The sequence below is a fragment of the Scyliorhinus canicula genome, chromosome 12, assembly GCF_902713615.1.
Source record: "Scyliorhinus canicula chromosome 12, sScyCan1.1, whole genome shotgun sequence".
Lineage (NCBI taxonomy): Eukaryota > Metazoa > Chordata > Chondrichthyes > Carcharhiniformes > Scyliorhinidae > Scyliorhinus > Scyliorhinus canicula.
The window spans coordinates 105,369,283-105,387,380 of record NC_052157.1 but is presented as its reverse complement, the minus strand read 5'-3'; the positions used below and the strand labels follow the sequence as shown (position 1 = coordinate 105,387,380).

Sequence of the window (18,098 nt, the reverse complement as noted above, 5' to 3'; positions counted from 1 at the left end):
AGAAAATACTCCTTTCTCTTTAAAGTACATTTTTCCTCTTTTTCCATCCCTCTGTGTTAGTCTGCCTGGTGTGTGTGTGTGTTTTTGCAGAGGCAAGTTAAAATAGGAATTAGGTACTTATTAATAATGTTTAACCAACTGTATCTGCTGCATATTTCATCATTATTCTTGCTATAAATAAACAGTAATTGTGTTTCAACTTACAAACCTGGCAACTGTAATTATTGGGCAACCAAGGGCCAAAAAAGAGTATTTTTGTAAGAATGACTGGTTAATTCATTTGAGCTGTAACTCCGGGACGAGTGGAGTTGGAATTGACTGCGCACTTGCCCAGGATGTCGTAATAGCAGAGACATCTGACCTCTTAAGGGACTAGAGGTAATCCCTAAAGTATATCTGCTGCCTTCCTGACTGTCTCCTGCCACTATAGAGTTTGGAGTAAAACAGTTGCTTTGGGACATACAGTGTCAGACATACGAACTACTTATCCTGCCTATCGGAGCTGTATATGAGTGATTAGTACCTGAAGGCTGGATGAATTAGCGCGGGAAAAGCTGCTGCTTTTGGACAGTCTTTCTTGCCACTGGATTTGGCAGGTCTTGAAAAGGCACTGCTGCTGGCATTTCTGTTCTTCGAGGTACCTGCTGTCCAAGTCTGCAAAGCATGCAGGAGAGTGGGGAATCAATGCTTCTGGCAAACCAAGGCCTCAGTCTCGGGATTGAGATCCTGGTTCACAAATATTCTCCTCCTCAGTTGGCCGAAGGTTAATCAGGTACCTTGTAGGCAATGATGAACAGAAGTAGTTGCATTATAGATTATACGGTCCATATGTAATTTTGTTTAGTTTCTAGGAAGTCACTGAAATAGTGAGTAGCTAAATATCCAAATAGAAATACCATTGTCTGTGATTCGCAAGTCAATTTCCTGAATCCAAAATCTTCCTGGACTATTAATTTGCTCAGATGCAAGAAGCACAACTAATTTCAGAGTTTTTCAAGAGTCAATTCGATTTCTGTTTGCACTCCTAAACTGGTACTTCATTGGTTAAAAGGGACAAATGTAATTCCACTCCCATATCCTGCACAACAATAAGATATTTTGCTTGAAGAGTCAGATTGCGATCTGACGTCAAGGCGCACCTATTTTGTAAATTCATTTTGAGTTTTTTTGGCAAACTGTACTGACAGACTTCAAATATGGGGTGGACGGGGAGAATAGAAGAGGAAGTTTGAAGATTCACATATATATAATGTACTGAGCAGCTCCAGTTCACGAATATTTTTTTCAATACCAGAAAGATTTGTGGTTAGGTTTAAAATTGATCTGAAATGACTGTCGGAGTAAAGGACATTACGATTGTTTTCTCATTTGATAGAATACATGAGATACAAATGAGATAACATTGTCAACATTGAAATAATATTCCCCATAACGATTCAATTTCAGTACACTCCAGTTAACAAAGATGGACACCAGCGTGAGATATTTAAAAATAAACTTCAATGCAATTAAGATAATTAATTAGAAAGTAACTGAAATAATCCGATAAGAAAACAACGAAAAAAGATATGGATGGTTCATAAACGACTGGCCAATTACAAGACCAGCTGAACCATAGTAAGTCATTGCAGCTGGTACCCTGGCACGTAACAACTGTTATCGGGATCTTCACAAGTGTAAGTGGGTTCCTGTATTTTTCTGTTTATTTACTCTTTGTGGTGATGTCCAAACTACTTTCCGATAGCATTTTCATTTGGATGATTTACAATAGGATATGACTGAAGTTTAGTTCATTTCATATTTTCTTTCCATGCTGTCCTGTTACATGCACAAGCTAACATCTGAACTGAGATATTTTAAGAGATGCTGATCTTTATAAAAATCTGATATAAAGAAAGTATTAAGTAGGTAGATACTTGATGTCTCCATTATTGGAACTCATGTCAGTGCCCTTTTAACATAATACGTTTATATGAAGGGAAATTTGATAATATAATTGGATTGGATTTGTTTATTGTCAAGGTACAGTGAAAAGTATTTTTCTGTGAGCAGCTCAACAAATCATTAAGTACATGAGAAGGAAAGGAAATAAAAGAAAATACATGTTATGGTTCCAAAGGGTATTCTAGCAGAATTGAGGGCTTCTAGAAAATTGATTATTTGTATATCTTAGGGTCACAGTGGCCAATGGATGAATGTTAGATAACACAGGGTATTTTACAATGCAGTTTTTAGAAACTTCCCATTGAAAAATATATTTTTGCTGTTTCCTGTAATTATAAGGCGGAACAATTAAATAAAGCTCTTGCCGGTTTGTTTTAATGAATTTGAAGTAAGTTTCATATTCCAAACTCTTTTGGATCAGTAGCTTAGATTACTGTGCAGGAAAACCTGGCAACCAAGTGATCAGGAAATAATGCTGGACCATGAGTCAAGCCCAAGGAAAGCTAATACTATTGTCTGAAAGTAATACGACAATGATTCAAATAATGTCATAATCATGCTCCTTCAGCTGAATACTTTCCCACAAAAGGCACTCCACCTCAAATTTCCATGTATATAGTTAATATTTTTTGATTGCAGAGCCTATTCATATCACCCTGAAGAACTGTTCTGTTATTTTACTGAAAAGTACTGATGCAGCCAGTAAGCACCACAATGCACAGTTGGCTTAAACCTTGGCTGTGCTAATTTGTACTTTTCACTCTCTGGACTGAGACAAGTAGGGCATGCATCTCTGGGAAGAAAACACACAGTCTATCGAGCATTTTGATTTAATACTGTTATTCAGTCTAAAATATGGTGATGGTCCTCTGTGCAGATATCATCTGACCAAGAAAAAGTAGGTAACGGCCAAATTCAGTAAAAACAGAAATGGTACATAGCCTCCTCCCTAATGCATTCTTCACATGAATAGAGTTTATTCCATTTTTACACAAAAAAGAAACACTGCAAAGCTTTCAAAAATCTGATCTGCCAAACAAGCACTGCCATTACTTTGAATTTCCTTTATTCTCCAATTAGATGTGACAATTCATAAAGTAGTTTTCACATTCTAATATTTTGTTGGAGACGTCAACCAGCTGGTTCTCCTGTTACAAACTTCAGCTTCTAGTCCGGACTTAAAACAGTCACAAAGTAAACTTAAAAATCGATGCCATGACAGTCAAATCATCCAAAACAATGCAAATGAAAGTAAAGATACCCTCTCAGTAACTGCTTGTTTCAACACTAGGAAGGTTAGCAAATAACGTGATTTAACTGTGACTCAGTTTCAATTTCGATTAATAAAAATGTCTTTCAACTTATTATTTTTTGGATATGCAGAATAGCTCAAATATAGGTAGACTTTAAACACTTGTCACATTTATGGTTAATAAGGACAATCAAGTTTAATTAATTGGTGTATGACATGTATTTAGTAACATGTTGGATCAATTTGAACATTAATGCTTTTCGGAACGTGAAACTAAATTTTGCTGCAGCTCTAATCTATCACCCAGAGTAAATAGCGCATACATCACTTTTTTTTTTTTTTTTTTTTTTTTTTTTTTTTTTTTTTTTTTTTTTTTTTTTTTTAATTTTTTTATTGGAATTTTTTGCAGAAAATATAACAAAAAGTATAGCAAAAAGCAGTAATATGCAACTAACAGCCCCATAACACTCACAATTCCCCCCATACCGTAACATCACATGTATCACATTCCCCCACCCCCCCCCCCCCCCAAACAAGAGAACTTAACCATAAATTAAAATTAGATAAATCAAATTTAAATAAAATAAGCTAACATAATCAACGCCCCCCCCCCCCCCCCCCTCACCCCCCCCCCCCCCCCCCCCCGGGTTGCTGCTGCTACTGTCCCAGTACCCTATCGTTGAGCCAGAAAGTCGAGGAAAGGTTGCCACCGTTTAAAGAACCCTTGCACCGATCCTCTCAGGGCGAATTTAACCTTCTCAAGCTTAATAAAGCCCGCCATGTCATTGATCCAGGTTTCCACGCTTGGGGGCCTCGCGTCCTTCCACTGTAGCAAAATCCTTCGCCGGGCTACTAGGGACGCAAAGGCCAGCACACCGGCCTCTTTCGCCTCCTGCACTCCCGGCTCTACCCCAACCCCAAAGATCGCGAGTCCCCATCCTGGCTTGACCCTGGATCCCACCACCCTTGACACCGTCCTCGCCACCCCCTTCCAGAACTCCTCCAATGCCGGGCATGCCCAGAACATATGGGCATGGTTCGCTGGACTCCCCGAGCACCTGGCACACCTATCTTCACCCCCAAAGAACCTATTCATCCTCGTCCCAGTCATGTGGGCCCTATGCAGCACCTTGAATTGGATGAGGCTAAGCCGCGCACACGAGGAGGAAGAATTTACCCTCTCCAGGGCATCAGCCCATGTCCCGTCTTCGATCTGTTCCCCCAGTTCCCCCTCCCACTTCGTTTTCAGCTCCTCTACTGACGCCTCTTCCTTCTCCTGCATAAGCTTGTAGATATCGGATATCTTCCCCTCCCCGACCCAGACCCCCGAGAGTGCGCATACATCACTGACACCATTGAACAACTAATATAACAGAAATATATATAGTTCATTATCAAATGAGTTGCCATCATAAGATGTTGCAAATATTTCTAATGCGTTATATACAGTTAGAAATATGTACACTGAGTCAGATTGATCTACTACATAATTGTACATGTTTACATTTCTGGTTTTCAAGAAAACTAAACTGTGGAAAAATGAGTACATGAGGGAACTTCCCGAGTACTTCCTGCATGCCTCATCTAACCATGAAATAGGCGGAGTGTTGTCCGTGAACCAGAAATTTTATTTAACAGTTTCCAAAAATGAACATTAGCTGGGCTCTGAGTTTTATCACTTGGTATGCTGATTCATATCCTCACCTCAAACAACTTGCCAACACAAGAAAAACAGAACGGATGGGATCCAAGGCCATATTCCAACCAACACTGGCATTTTTGGTGACATGGAGCAGAAAATACAGGTGGTGTGAGAAGGGGGAGGTATTTACAATGGGACTAAATGTACCAGAAATCAATATTTGAAAGGAATAAAAATTCATTTAAAATATGCATCATAGAGATCTGCATTTCAAACCAATTTCCAAATATTTTATTAAAAAGGGTTAGTAATTGTCATGGAGAAACATGACCATTTCAGAACTTAAATGAAAAAAATTAGACATTCAGGAAACTGCCAAGAGAACTTGAAATAGAATGTTGTCTTTGTATTTTCCACTGAAGTTTCCCCTTTGATTGGATCAAGCAGTATCTTGATCGATTAATATCCATTTTACAACTGTTATGACACAATGGGCGGGTGCGCGGTCAATTCAAGCCCACGTGCCCAAGGGTCACATTACAAGCGAATTAACCAATAATTCTTACAAGAATACCCAGTCTTTGGCCTTTGGCTGTTCAATACTTACAGTCACCAGATTTGTAAATGTAAACACGATTACTGTTTATTTAGAATAAGGACCATCAAGGGTGGTATGGTGGCAAGCACTGCTGCCTACGGCGCTGAGATACCCGGGTTCAGCCCCAGGTCACTATCTGTGTGGAGTTTGCACACACTGTGTCTGCGTGGGTTTCACTCCCATAACCCAAAAAAGATGTGCCGGTTAGGTGGATTGGTCACACTAAATTGCCTCTTAATTGGAAATAAATAATTGGATACTCAAATTTTTAAAAAGAACAAAGACTACCATGAAATATGCAGTAAATTCAACTGGCTAAAGACAAGCTAATATCTACTATCCACAACTGTTCCCATATACACACACCCACATACATACACAAAGGCATACAAACTCAGAGGGGGTGGAAAGGGGTAAAAAATATAATAAGGATGAATGTCAAATGTCTATGCTTCAGATGGTGCTTCTTTGGCACACTTTCTTCACAGCAAGCTTGCCGATTAGAGTCTTTCATTTTTAGCCGGTAATGGTCTTCTTTGTAGAGTCATTCAGTCAGGATCACAGTAGTTTAGAAAATGCAGTACTCAAAGACAGCAGGCTTTCTGGAGAGACACCTTATTTCACATCAAACCTTGCTTTCAGCTTGAGGTTTGACTTCAAGCCTCTACAGTCTCATCAGAACATCACTCAGACTTACTGGAGAGAGATTCAGCCCTCACAGAGGCCTTCTAGAGAGACAGGTGGATCTTTCGGGAGAGAGTTAGTTACATCTCTTCACTAGGCATGTCAGGTGGTGGCATGTATGAAGAAGTCGCACAAATGAGGTGAATCGGTTAATATTGTTCAATGACTCCTTGTCCTGGGATTCGTTGCCCGTTACACTTACACAGGCTTCTATTTCTCTGATCTTAAAGAAGGACAAGGACCCTACAGGGTCGTACTGACTCACATCACTTTGGAATGCGGATGCTAAATTACTTGTGACAGTGTTGCCGCTGTGATTAGAGCCCTGCCTTCCAGAGGTGATTGCAAAAGACCATACACAGGCTTTAAGGATCGGCAATTATCAACCAATGTTGGCTGATAAACATCATTCTTTCCCCCTCTCCTGTGCCTGAACCAGAGGTGATTGTATCCATAGAAAAGTCTTTGATAGTGTGTAGTTGGGATATGAATGAAACGAAATGAAGAATGAATGAAATGAAAATCGTTTATTGTCACAAGTAGGCTTCAAATGAAGTTACTGTGAAAAGCCCCTAGTGGCCACATTCCGGCGCCTGTTCGGGGAGGCTGGTACGAGAATTGAACCGTGCTGCTGGCCTACTTGGTCTGCTTTCAAAGCCAGCGATTTAGCCCTGTGCTAAACCAGCCCCTATTTCTTTTAGATCCTTGGGAAATTTAGTTTGGGGCAAAAGTTCACATCTTGGGCTCGGACACGGCTAGTGTCCACACTGACGACTTGGTGGCCATTTTGGGGTAGTGGCCTCGCTGATGCTCTAAACAGGGAGGGGTAATGGCAAATGCCATTGTCTTTACTTTGTTGATAGCCCGGAAGAGTGTTATGCTTCGGTGAAGGTTTCCAACTTTGCCCAGTGCCTTGCCCTGATTGGGTGACCTCATGGAATTTTTACATTTGGAGATAGTCAAGTACACCATTAAGGGGTCAGTCGAGGGGTTCTGTCCGAGATGGCAGCCATTCGTTTTCCTTTTCAAAGGGTTTGTCTCCGTCAGTTGTAAAGGGTTTCTTTTGGTTTATTGTTAGGGGGTTTTAATGTGTTCCTAATTATTGACCGTTTTCTTTTTCTTTTGCAACCCGAAGCATCCATTTTATATAATATTGTTATAAATGAAACAGTATTCAATAGAATTAATTTTATAAAGATCCCTTCATTGGGCTGCCAGAATCAAACTGAAACCTCAGGACTCTGAAGGACCTTTCAGTGGAATCCAATCACCTATTACTGGTCAGAGCACAGCATTTTTTTGTCAGAACATCCAAACTTACTCACAAATATTGGCATAATTCAGATACTGAAAGGTTCGACATCAAACATCTATATTAAGATCATTCCTAAACATTATATAAACAAGAGGGACAGACAGACTGTTTGTAAAGTTGCCTTATTAAAATTAAAGTTACTAACTTCCTAGTACTTAACTATTGGCCAGGCTCCAACACTTACAACAAACGTATTTCATCAGGCTCTTCATTAAATATTCTTTCAAATCTAATCAATACCGTTCAAACAAAACTGACTATGTAACACACAAGCAATAAAAGCAAATCTGAAAAACAGAAAACTCTGGATAAATTCAATAGGTCTAGCAGCATCTGTGGAGACAGAAACAGTTAAAGTTTCATGTCCGTATGACTTTTTCACACCTGAAGAGAGGGAGAAATGTGTTGGAGTTCATACTGTTTAAGTGGGGATGGAGCAAAATAGAAGGTCAGGGGACAGGTGGGAAGCTCAAAGAGAGATTTGACAAAGGTGTCATGGACACAAGACAGAGAGTTTTTAAAGACTAAAGAAGGTGCTGATAGAAATAGTGGAAAAATAGCAGAATGTGTTAATAGCAGAACAAGGGTCAGCATTCTGTGAAAGCAAAACCTAAGAACAAGTGACAGATGGCCCTGCGTGGGCTGGAAATTGCATTTTTATTTTTTTTTAAAAAGGGTCAAGATGGAGGACAGAGTTTACGTTAAGTCCAGAAGGCTGTAAAGTATCTCATCGGACGAGGTGTTGTTCCTCCAGTATACGCAATGTAAATAAATAGTCACAGACATTGTGTGAAGCATATGGAGTGTAGTACTACTCAAGAGAGAAGATGTGCGGAGAGATCAAAGTGTAGAACGTGTGGAACAAACACTGTTACCAGACCAGGTAAGAATCTGACTATGAGCCTTGGTCACACATTGATATGTGGTTCAAAGCTCAGCTTGTAGTCAAACAGAATGCAGAAATGTTACCAAATAAATATCAATGCTAGCAAGAACTGAACAGTACAAATTTAAGTTTTGCAACAGTAAGCCAAGACTTAAATGCTGAACAGGCAATCAGATAGCCCAGCAACAGCCAAGAGTCAATTGTGATATTATGAAAGAGTAACATGTAGGTGAAGGGAGATTGCAAAATAACACAAGATGAAAAGGACTGAAGTCAGATGCTATTATGCCTCAGTGTTTAGAAGAGTTGAAAATAAAAATGCAAGTATGGAAGTGCATTAGCAAGAATGTGACCAAACCACTGGGAGCTAAATATTTATAGGGAAAGTACATACTCAAAAAGTTAACAAACTTAAATGTAGAAAAGTCAACATGCACAGTATGAGATGGATATCAGTGTTGGAAAGGTACAGTTCAAATTCATTACAATGAAAGGTTACATTTAAAAAGATTTGAAAACATCACCTCTTTTTCATTGAAGCCAAATCAGAGCATTTGTAGCAAAAGCTGCTTCCTTTACTAATTGGTAGTTCATTAACAATGGGAAACCAACTGAGGAGTATCACGGAGGACAAAGTGAGAGGATTGTGAGAACATGGAATGCTTAATCACAAGGGCCAGGACTGCAAAATCATCAGACAAGTACTGGATAAATATTTTGAATGGGGAAATAGAGTTACAGTAAATGAATCTTGTTTGAGAGCCAGTATTGGCACAAACTAGTACTCTAACCAAAAGGTTATCTGCTCTAATGCCCGCCACCGTGGCTTAATTTCTAGGATTCTCTCCTCTCAATTACACCTCTTCCAGTTCACTCCTTCCTGACACACCACAGCCATTGCTAACAATGACTTCTCCTCGCTGATATTTTCTAGAATTAATCTGGGTCTTCTCCTTATTAACTACATTTGTTTTTATTTGTTCATGGGATGTGGGCATCATTGGGTGGACCAGCATTTATTGCGCATCTCCAAGGTAATTTTTAAGAGATCGGTTGTGGATCTATAGTCACATGTAAGCCAGACCAGGTAAGGACAACAGATTTCCTTCCCCAAAGGACATTAGTGAACCAGATGTTTTTTTTTTACAACAATCGACAATGATTTCATGGTTACCTTTAGACTTTTAATTCCAGATTTTTATTGAATTCAAATTTCATCAATTGCCATAGCAGGATTTGAACCCAGGTTCCCAGAGCTAGGCTCTGGGTTTCTGAATTACTATTCCAGCGACAATCCCACTACTCCATTGCCTCCCCCAAATTTACATTTTCGTTACGTCATCCAGTAACAAGTAGTGAGCATTTTGCATGTATTCAATGACACCCTATTTCCTTCACTAACTGACTTCCTACACTTCAGTCACGTATGCAATATTGAGACCTGGGTAAGATAATATTTCCTCCACGTGAATGCTGGGAAAACTGAGATCACCCGATTCAGTTCCCATCAAAACCTCTGAGCTTCTGAACTTGAATCAATTTCAAGCAGTTAGGAAATGCTATATTTGTCATCCAGTTCAACTTCCTCCCCACATATTGTTCATTATTGAAAGGTTTTTCTTTTTGTGGTTGCCTCAACTCAGCCCTTTTGCAGTTGAAACCCTTTCAGGTTTCCTTTACCTGAATAAAAGACTTCCTCGGTACATTTTAACTGACCCACTCCACAGCAACCTCCATTATCATTGGTCTTCATCCAGATTAAGCTCTATACTCACATTATCTCCACCCACTTCAAGCTCCACTTTGTGCTCCAGCTTGTCAATTTAAAATTTCTTAACCATTGTTGCAAATCACTCCCAGCCCCTTATCCTGAGACTATGCCACTGAGCTCTAGGGCCAGAGACAAGTTCTGAGAATGTTATTCATTTCAATAAGAGTATACTAGTTAATCAATTCTCATAAGGAGCGAACTTCTAACACATTAATCTATCTAGTCAGCCTCTGTTGTACCCATTTTAAGACAAGTATATCTTTCCTTGGGTGGCACGGTGGCGCAGTGGTTAGCACTGCTGCCTCACACCAACGAGGACCCAAGTTCAATCCCAGCCCCAGGTCATTGTCCGTGTGGAGTTTGCACTTCTCCCCATGTCTGCGTGGGCCTCACCCCCACAACCCAAAGATGTGCAAGGGTAGGTAGATAGGTCATGCTAAATTTCTGCTTAATTGGAAAAAAAACAATTGGATACTTTAAATTTATTTTTAAAAAGTATAGGAGACCAAAGCTATAGACAGTGCGCCAGCTGTAGTCTTACTGAAGCCCTGGGTAACTGCAGCAAGGCTTCTTTGCGCTTATATATAATAATCTTTATTGTCACAGGTAGGCTTACATTGACACTGCAATGAAGTTACTATGAAAAGCCCCTAATCGTCACATTCCGGTGCCTGTTTGGGTAGATGGAGGGAGAATCAGAATGTCTAAATTACTTAACAAGCATGTCTTTTGGGACTTGTGGGAGGAAACCGGAGCATCAGGAGGAAACCCACGCAGACATGGGGAGAACGTGCAGACTCCGCAGACAGTGACTCAAGCCGGGAATCGATCCAGGCGCTGTGAAGCAACAGTGCTAACCACTATGCTCCCGTGCTGCTCCAACTCTCTTGCAATAAAGACTAACAATTGCCTCCTTAGTGGCTTGCTATAACTGCATATTAACTATGATTTATGTACAAAGGCGCCCAAACCGCCTTAAAAATCAACATTCAGCAGTCTCTCACTTTTTCACAAAATATTTTTCCATTGTTCCTACCGAATTGGATAATTTCACACTTTAACGTATTATACTTCACCTGTTCAGTCATCGAACTGGTCCGAGACAAGAACAGAGGACACTAGCAGGTCTGCCAGCATCGATCAGGAGCAAAACAGAGTTAATGTTTCGAGCCAAAGTCTTTTCATTGGAACCAAAAGGAGGGAGAATGTTGCTGCAGAAGGAACTGCAGCAAAAAGGGCAACTTTAAGAGCAAACGACAGATGGCCTGGTGTGAGGGGACGGGCTGTTTTATATTGAAGCAATACACGTATGGAATATTTTTTTTTAAAGTGGGGGTTTAAGATGAAGGAGAAAGGTCACTTTGCAACCTCCGTGTACTCGTCAGAGCTCATTTTTCCACCTAGCCTTTTACCATCTGCAAATTGGATACATTACACTCAGTTCGTTCATCCAAGTCGTTAATATAGATTTAAATGGTTTGTGTGAAGAACTGAAATTTGTCCTACATTTCAATTAACTGGTTTGAGCCTGGAGCTCCTCATCCTATTTAGTTTGTAGTAGTTTTCTGTATTTATTTACACTTGCAAAGCATTGATCCACTAAGGATTGAGAAGTTAAGCCTTTTAGATACATAGAAGATAGGAGTAGGAGGAGGCCTTTTGGCCCTTCGAGCCTGCTCAGCCATTCATCACGAGCATGATCATGCAACTCAATAGCCTAATCCTGCTTTCTCCCCATAGCCTTTGATCCCATTCTCCCCAAGTGCTATATCCAGCCGCCTCTTGAATATTTCAAAGTTTTAGCATCAACTACTTCCTGTGGTAAAGAATTCCACAGGCTCACCACTGTTTGTATGAAGAAGTGTCTCCTTATCTCTGTCCGAAATGGTTTACCCTGAATTCTCACGGGACTAGACAGGGCAGATGCAGGGAAGATGTTACCAATGATGGGTGTGTCTAGAACCCCTGGTTCTGCACACACCCATCATTGGTAACATCTTCCCTGCATCTACCCTGTCTAGTCGTGTGAGAATTTTATAAATCTCCATGAGATCCCCCCTCATTCTTCTGAACTCCAGCGAGAACAATCCCAACCTAGTCAATCTCTCCTCATATGACAGTCTGGTAAACCTTCGCTGTACTCCCCAAGAGCAAGGAGATCCTTCCTCAGAGAAGGAGCCCAAAACTGTACACAATACTCCAGATGAGGCCTCACCGAGGCCCTATACAATAACAGCAACACATCCCTGTTTCTATACTCGAAACCTCTTGTAATGAAGGCCAACATACCGTTAGCCTTCTTTACCGTCTCCTACACCTGCATGCTTACCTTCAACAAATGGTGTGAAGATGCCAGCGTTGGACTGGGGTGAGCACAATAAGTCGTACAACACCAGGTTGAAGTCCAACAGGTTTGTTTCAAACACATCATGGCTACCAGGGGCTGGTTTAGCTCACTAGGGTCTGGTTTAGCTCTCATGGGGCTGGTTTAGCTCTCTAGGCTAAATCGCTGGCTTTTAAAGCAGACCAAGCAGGCCAGCAGCACGGTTCGATTCCCGTACCAGCCTCCCCGGACAGGTGTCGGAATGTGGCGACTAGGGGCTTTTCACACTAACTTCATTGAAGCCTACTCGTGACAATAAGCGATTTTCATTTCATTTTCATTTCATTTGTTGAAGGTAATCATCTTCCTAATCTGAGGATGGAGCAGTGCTCCGAAAGCTCACGTTTGAAACAAACCTGTTGGACTTTAACCTGGTGTTGTAAGACTTCTTACTGTGCTCAACAAATGGTGCACAAGGACACCCAGGACCCGCTGCACACTCCCCTCTCCCAATTTACAACCATTCAGGTAGTAGTCTGCCTTCCTGTTTTTGCTTCCAAAATGAATAACCTCACACTTATCCAAATTATACTGCATCTGCCATTAGTTTGCCCACTCGCCCAATCTGTCCAGAGCTTGCTGTAGGATCCCTGCATCCTCGTCACAATTCACCCTCCCACCTAATTTGGTATCATCTGCAAACTTTGTGATGTTACATTTTATTCCCTCATCCAAATCATTAATATATATTGTGATTAGCTGGGGTCCCAGCACCGATCCCTGTAGTATCCCACTAGTTACTGCCTGCTAATTTGAAAAGGACCCATTAATCCCTACTCTTTGTTTCCTCTCTGCCAACCAGTTTTCTATCCCTCTCAATACATTTCCCCCAATCCCATGAGCTTCAATTTTGCACAATAATCTCTTATGCGGGACTTTGTCAAATGCCTTCTGAAAGTCCAAATATACCACATCGACTGGCTCCCCCTTGTCGATTGTATTGGTTACCTCTTCAAAGAATTCCAACAGATTTGTCAAACATGATTTTCCCTTCATAAATCCGTGCTGACTCGGACTGATCCTGCCACTGCTTTCTAAATGTTCCGCCATAAAGTCCTTGATAATGAATTCAAGTATTTTCCCCACTACCGATGTTAGGCTTACTGGTCTATAATTCCCTGCTTTCTCTCTACCTCCCTTTTTGAATACCGGAGTGATGCAAGCTACCCTCCAATCTGCAGGGACAGTTCCAGAGTCTATTGAATCCTGGGAGATGACCACCAATGCAGCCACTATTTCCAGAGCCACCTCCTTAAGCACTCTGGGATGCAGATTCTCAGGCCCTGGGGATTTATCCGTCTTCAATCCCATCAGTTTTCCCAGCACCACTTCTCAACTAATGTTGATGTCACTCAGTTCTTCCCGCTCACTAAACCTTTCATTCTCCAACATTTCTGGGATCTGATTTGTCTCCTCATTTGTGAAGATATAACCAAAGTATGTACTCAATTGCTCAGCCATTTCTTTGTCCCTTATTATGCATTCCCATGCTTCTGTCTGCAGGGGGCTGACATCACAGTGGGCTAAACAGCTGGCTTGTAATGCAGAACAATGCCAGAAGCGCGGGTTCAATTCCCATACCGGCTTCCCCGAATAGGCGCCGGAATGTGGCGACCAGGAGCTTTTCACAATAACCTCATTGACGCCTACTTGTGACAATAAGTGATTATTATTATTTCTCTTTACCAGTCTCTTTCTCTTCACATATCTGCAGAAACTCTTAGTATCAGTCTTAATGTTCCCTGCAAGCTTCCTTTCGTACTATACTTTCCCCTTCTTAATCAATCCTTTGCTGAATTCCAAACTGCTCCCAATCCTCCTTATTTTTCTTGGCCAATCTGTATGCTTCTTCCTTGTATCGGATAATATTTCTAATTTACCTTTGTAAGCCATGAATTGGCCCTCTTACCCTCTTTTGCTTTTGTGCCAGACAGGAATGAACAGTTGCTGTAGTTCTTCCATGCGTTCCTTGAATGTTTGCATTGTCTATCCACTGTCATCCCTTGAAGTAACTCTCCCCAATCTATTAAGGCCAACTCACGCCTCATATCCTCGTACTTCCCTTCATTAAGATTCAGCGCCCTAGTCTCTGAATCAACGACTTCACTCTCATCTTGATAAAAAATTCTATCATGTCATGGTCGCTCATCCCCAAAGAGTCTTGCACAGCCAGATTGGCAATGATTCCCTTCTCATTACACAGTACCCAGTCTAAGATGGCCCGCTCTCTAATTGGTTCCTTCACATATTGGTCAAGAAAACTATCCCGTATACACTCCAAGAATTCCTTCTCTACGTGGCTAATTTGATTTGCCCAATCTATGTGAAGATTAAAAACACCCATGATCATCGATATTCCCTTGTTACATGCATCTCTAATTTCTTGTTTAATGCCATTCCCAACCTCACCACTGCAATATGACACCCACTAATGTTTTTTGTCCCTTGGTATTTCTCAACTCTACCCATACAGATTCCAGATTGTCAGAGCTAATATCCTTTCTCACTATTTTGTTAATTTCCTCTTTAACCAGCAGTCCCACGCCACCACCTTTTCTTTTATGCCTGTCCTTCTGAAATACTGAAAACCCTGGAACATTCAGTTCCCATCCCTGTTCACCCTGCAGCCGTAATGTATCCGTAATCCCAATTATATCAGACCCATTTATATCTATCTGCATGATTAGTTCATCCACTTTATTGCAAATACTCCATGCATTATGGCACAGAAACTTTAAGTCTGTCTTTTTCACAATGTTTGTCTTGTTCCCAATGTTCTTCTCTACTGGCCTGTTTAAATTTTGTCCTTGGTTTCGCAACCTATCACTTTTCTACCTTTTGCTTTTGTCCTTGCTCCCTCTTTCTCCGACTCCTTGCATGGATTTCCACCCCCCTGGCATATTAGTTTAAACTCTCCCCAACCGCTTTAACAAATAGCCGCCCTCGAATATCAGTTCCAGTCCTGCCCAGGTGCAACCCGTCCAGTTTATACAGGTCCCACTCCCCCAGAACAAGTCCCACTCCCCCAGAACCAGTCCCAATGCCCCAGGAATCTGAAACCCTCCCCCTGACACCATCTCTTCAGCCACGAATTCATCCTATATATCCTGTCATTTCTATGACAGCATGGGCAGCATGGTAGCATGGTGGTTAGCATAAATGCTTCACAGCTCCAGGGTCTCAGGTTCGATTCCCGGCTGGGTTACGGGTATAGGGTGGATACGTGGGTTTGAGTAGGGTGATCATGGCTCGGCACAACATCGAGGGCCGAAGGGCCTGTTCTGTGCTGTACTGTTCTATGCTCTATGTTCTCTGACTAGCATGTGACCCCGGTAGTAATCCTGAGATCTCTACCTTTGAGGTTGGATTTCTTAACTTCCTTCCTAGCTCCCTGTATTCTGCTTTTAGGACCTCATCCCGTTTTTTACCTATGTCGTTTGTACCGATGTGTGTCGCGACCACTGGCTGTTAACCCTCCCCCCTCCAGAATATCCTGTACCTGCTCCAAGACATCCTTGACCCTAGCACCAGGGAGGCAGCACGGTAGCAATGTGGATAGCACAATGGCTTCACAGCTCCAGGGTCCCAGGTTCGATTCCGGCTTGGGTCACTGTCTGTGCGGAGTCTGCACATCCTCCCAGAGAGTGCGTGGGTTTCCTCCGGGTGCTCCGGTTTCCTCCCACAGTCCAAAGATGTGCAGGTTAGGTGGATTGGCCATGATAAATTGCCCTTCGTGTCCAAAATTGCCCTTAGTGTTGGGTGGGGGTGTTGAACTTGGGTAGGGTGCTCTTTCCAAGAGCCGGTGCAGACTCGATGGGCCGAATGGCTTCCTTCTGCACTGTAAATTCTATGTTCTATACCATCCTGGAGTCTTGTTTGCGACCACAGAAATGCCTGTCTATTCCCCTTACAATTGAATCCCCTATAACTATTGCACTATCACACTATTACCCCTCCCTCTGCAGCAGAACCAACTGTAGTGCCACAGGTTTGGTTGTTGCTGTTTCGCATCGCACCCCCCCCCCCCCCCCCACGCGAGGCCATTCCCCTCAATAGTATCAAAAATGGCATATCTGTTCTGCAGGGGAATGGCCACAGGAGACTCCTGCACTACCTGCCTCGCTCTCTTGCTCTGTCTGGTGGTCACCAATTCCCTTGCTTCTTGCGGAGTCTGAGCCTGTGTTGTGACCACCTCTCTATACGTGCTATCCACGATACTCTGCGACTTGCAGATGCTCCACAGTGTCTCCAGCTGCCACTCCAGCTCTGAAACTCGAGCTTCCAGGACATGTAACTGGAGACACTTCCTGCACACATGCTGACCCTGGGGACCGGAACTGTCCCCAGCCTGCCACATGGAACAAGAGGAGCAGACCATGCCTTGGAACTATCTTGCCATGATTAATTCCTTTAAATTAAACTTTAGAAAGATGTTTTTGTGTCAGATTATATTCTATCTCACGTACACTATTTAATTAGCTTTATTTTAAAAACTGAGTATTTATCCCTCTTGATAGGAGAACAAATTAAAAATAATTATTTAAATGAAATTAAAAGTTATTTAATTGAAATTACAATAGTTATTTAATTTAAATTAAAATAGTTATTTGAATCAACTTAAAAATAGTTATTTGGATCAACTTAAAAATAGTTATTTGAATCAACTTAAAAATAGTAATTTAAATCAATCCAAAATAGTTATTTAAATCAATCCAAAATAGTTATTTAAATCAAATAAAAAAATTAAAAAATTAGTAATTCAAATCAAATAAAAACTAGAGTCCTCTCTACTCCCGGAAGCTGAGTGAAGGCCTAGAGTCTGGCACTGCCTTTATCCTCTCCCTGTAGCAGTGTCCCACACAGGTTCGCTCCTCTCTGCTCCTGGAAGGTGAGTGAAGGCCCCAAGCCTGGCGCTGCCTTTATCCTCTCCCTGTAGCAGTGTCCCACTCAGGTCCGAGTCCTATCTGCTCCCAGAAGGTGAGTGAAGAATTTCTGTATCAGAAATCTTTCAATCTACTACAATGAAAACAATGACTCCACAGATGTGTTAGAGATCATCTTACACCTCATTACATAATTCTTAACAATATAACTCTGCAATATCCAAATAATGATTGCAGTTTAGCAAATAATTGAAATGAACAGCTTCATTCTCAAAGTCTCTTCTGGATTTGAAGAGGCAAACAAACGATTGCCAATTAGTCAAACTATTGTCAATATTGATTTTATCTTATGAATTAATTATTCGATTAAACAAAGAAAACTTTTCCATTTATCTTGGTGACTACTTTTTCAGATAAATCATCTTTGCCGCTGTTGTCAATTGATCACAGCGACTCCCCAATACGATATTGACATATCAATGCAAACTACACAATGTAGTTTGGGTGGCAAGTGCCCCAATCAAGTGTAGCAAAAATAGTCCAAAACCACAGAGATGACATAGACTGATATTACTCAATTTCACACCAGTCTTGTTAGAGCTACAACCTGGGCAAGGAGGATTGGGACTTTTACATTATAATCTAACTTACATTCAAATGTTTGTGAATAGACTTCCATTTTCCCTAGATAACAAGGCAATATGAAACAGGTCTTCCGATAGTTACAGAAGGAACCAATT

At 41.4% G+C, this 18,098-nt stretch overlaps 1 protein-coding gene across 5 annotated transcripts in view; it reads right to left on the bottom strand.

The window, feature by feature from the left end:
- LOC119974622 (E3 ubiquitin-protein ligase rififylin-like) overlaps positions 1-18,098 on the bottom strand; it is a 116,453-nt gene that overhangs the window by 70,057 nt on the left and 28,298 nt on the right. Inside the window, exon 1 of one of the 5 annotated variants that reach the window (XM_038813662.1) lies at positions 5,446-5,463. The exons of 3 other annotated variants lie outside the window; for them this stretch is intronic. The gene's annotated coding sequence lies outside the window, so the exon portion shown is untranslated. Of the gene's footprint in view, positions 1-523; positions 583-5,445; positions 5,464-18,098 lie in introns of those variants that run through there. One more of the 5 variants, XM_038813659.1, reaches the window with a different exon arrangement.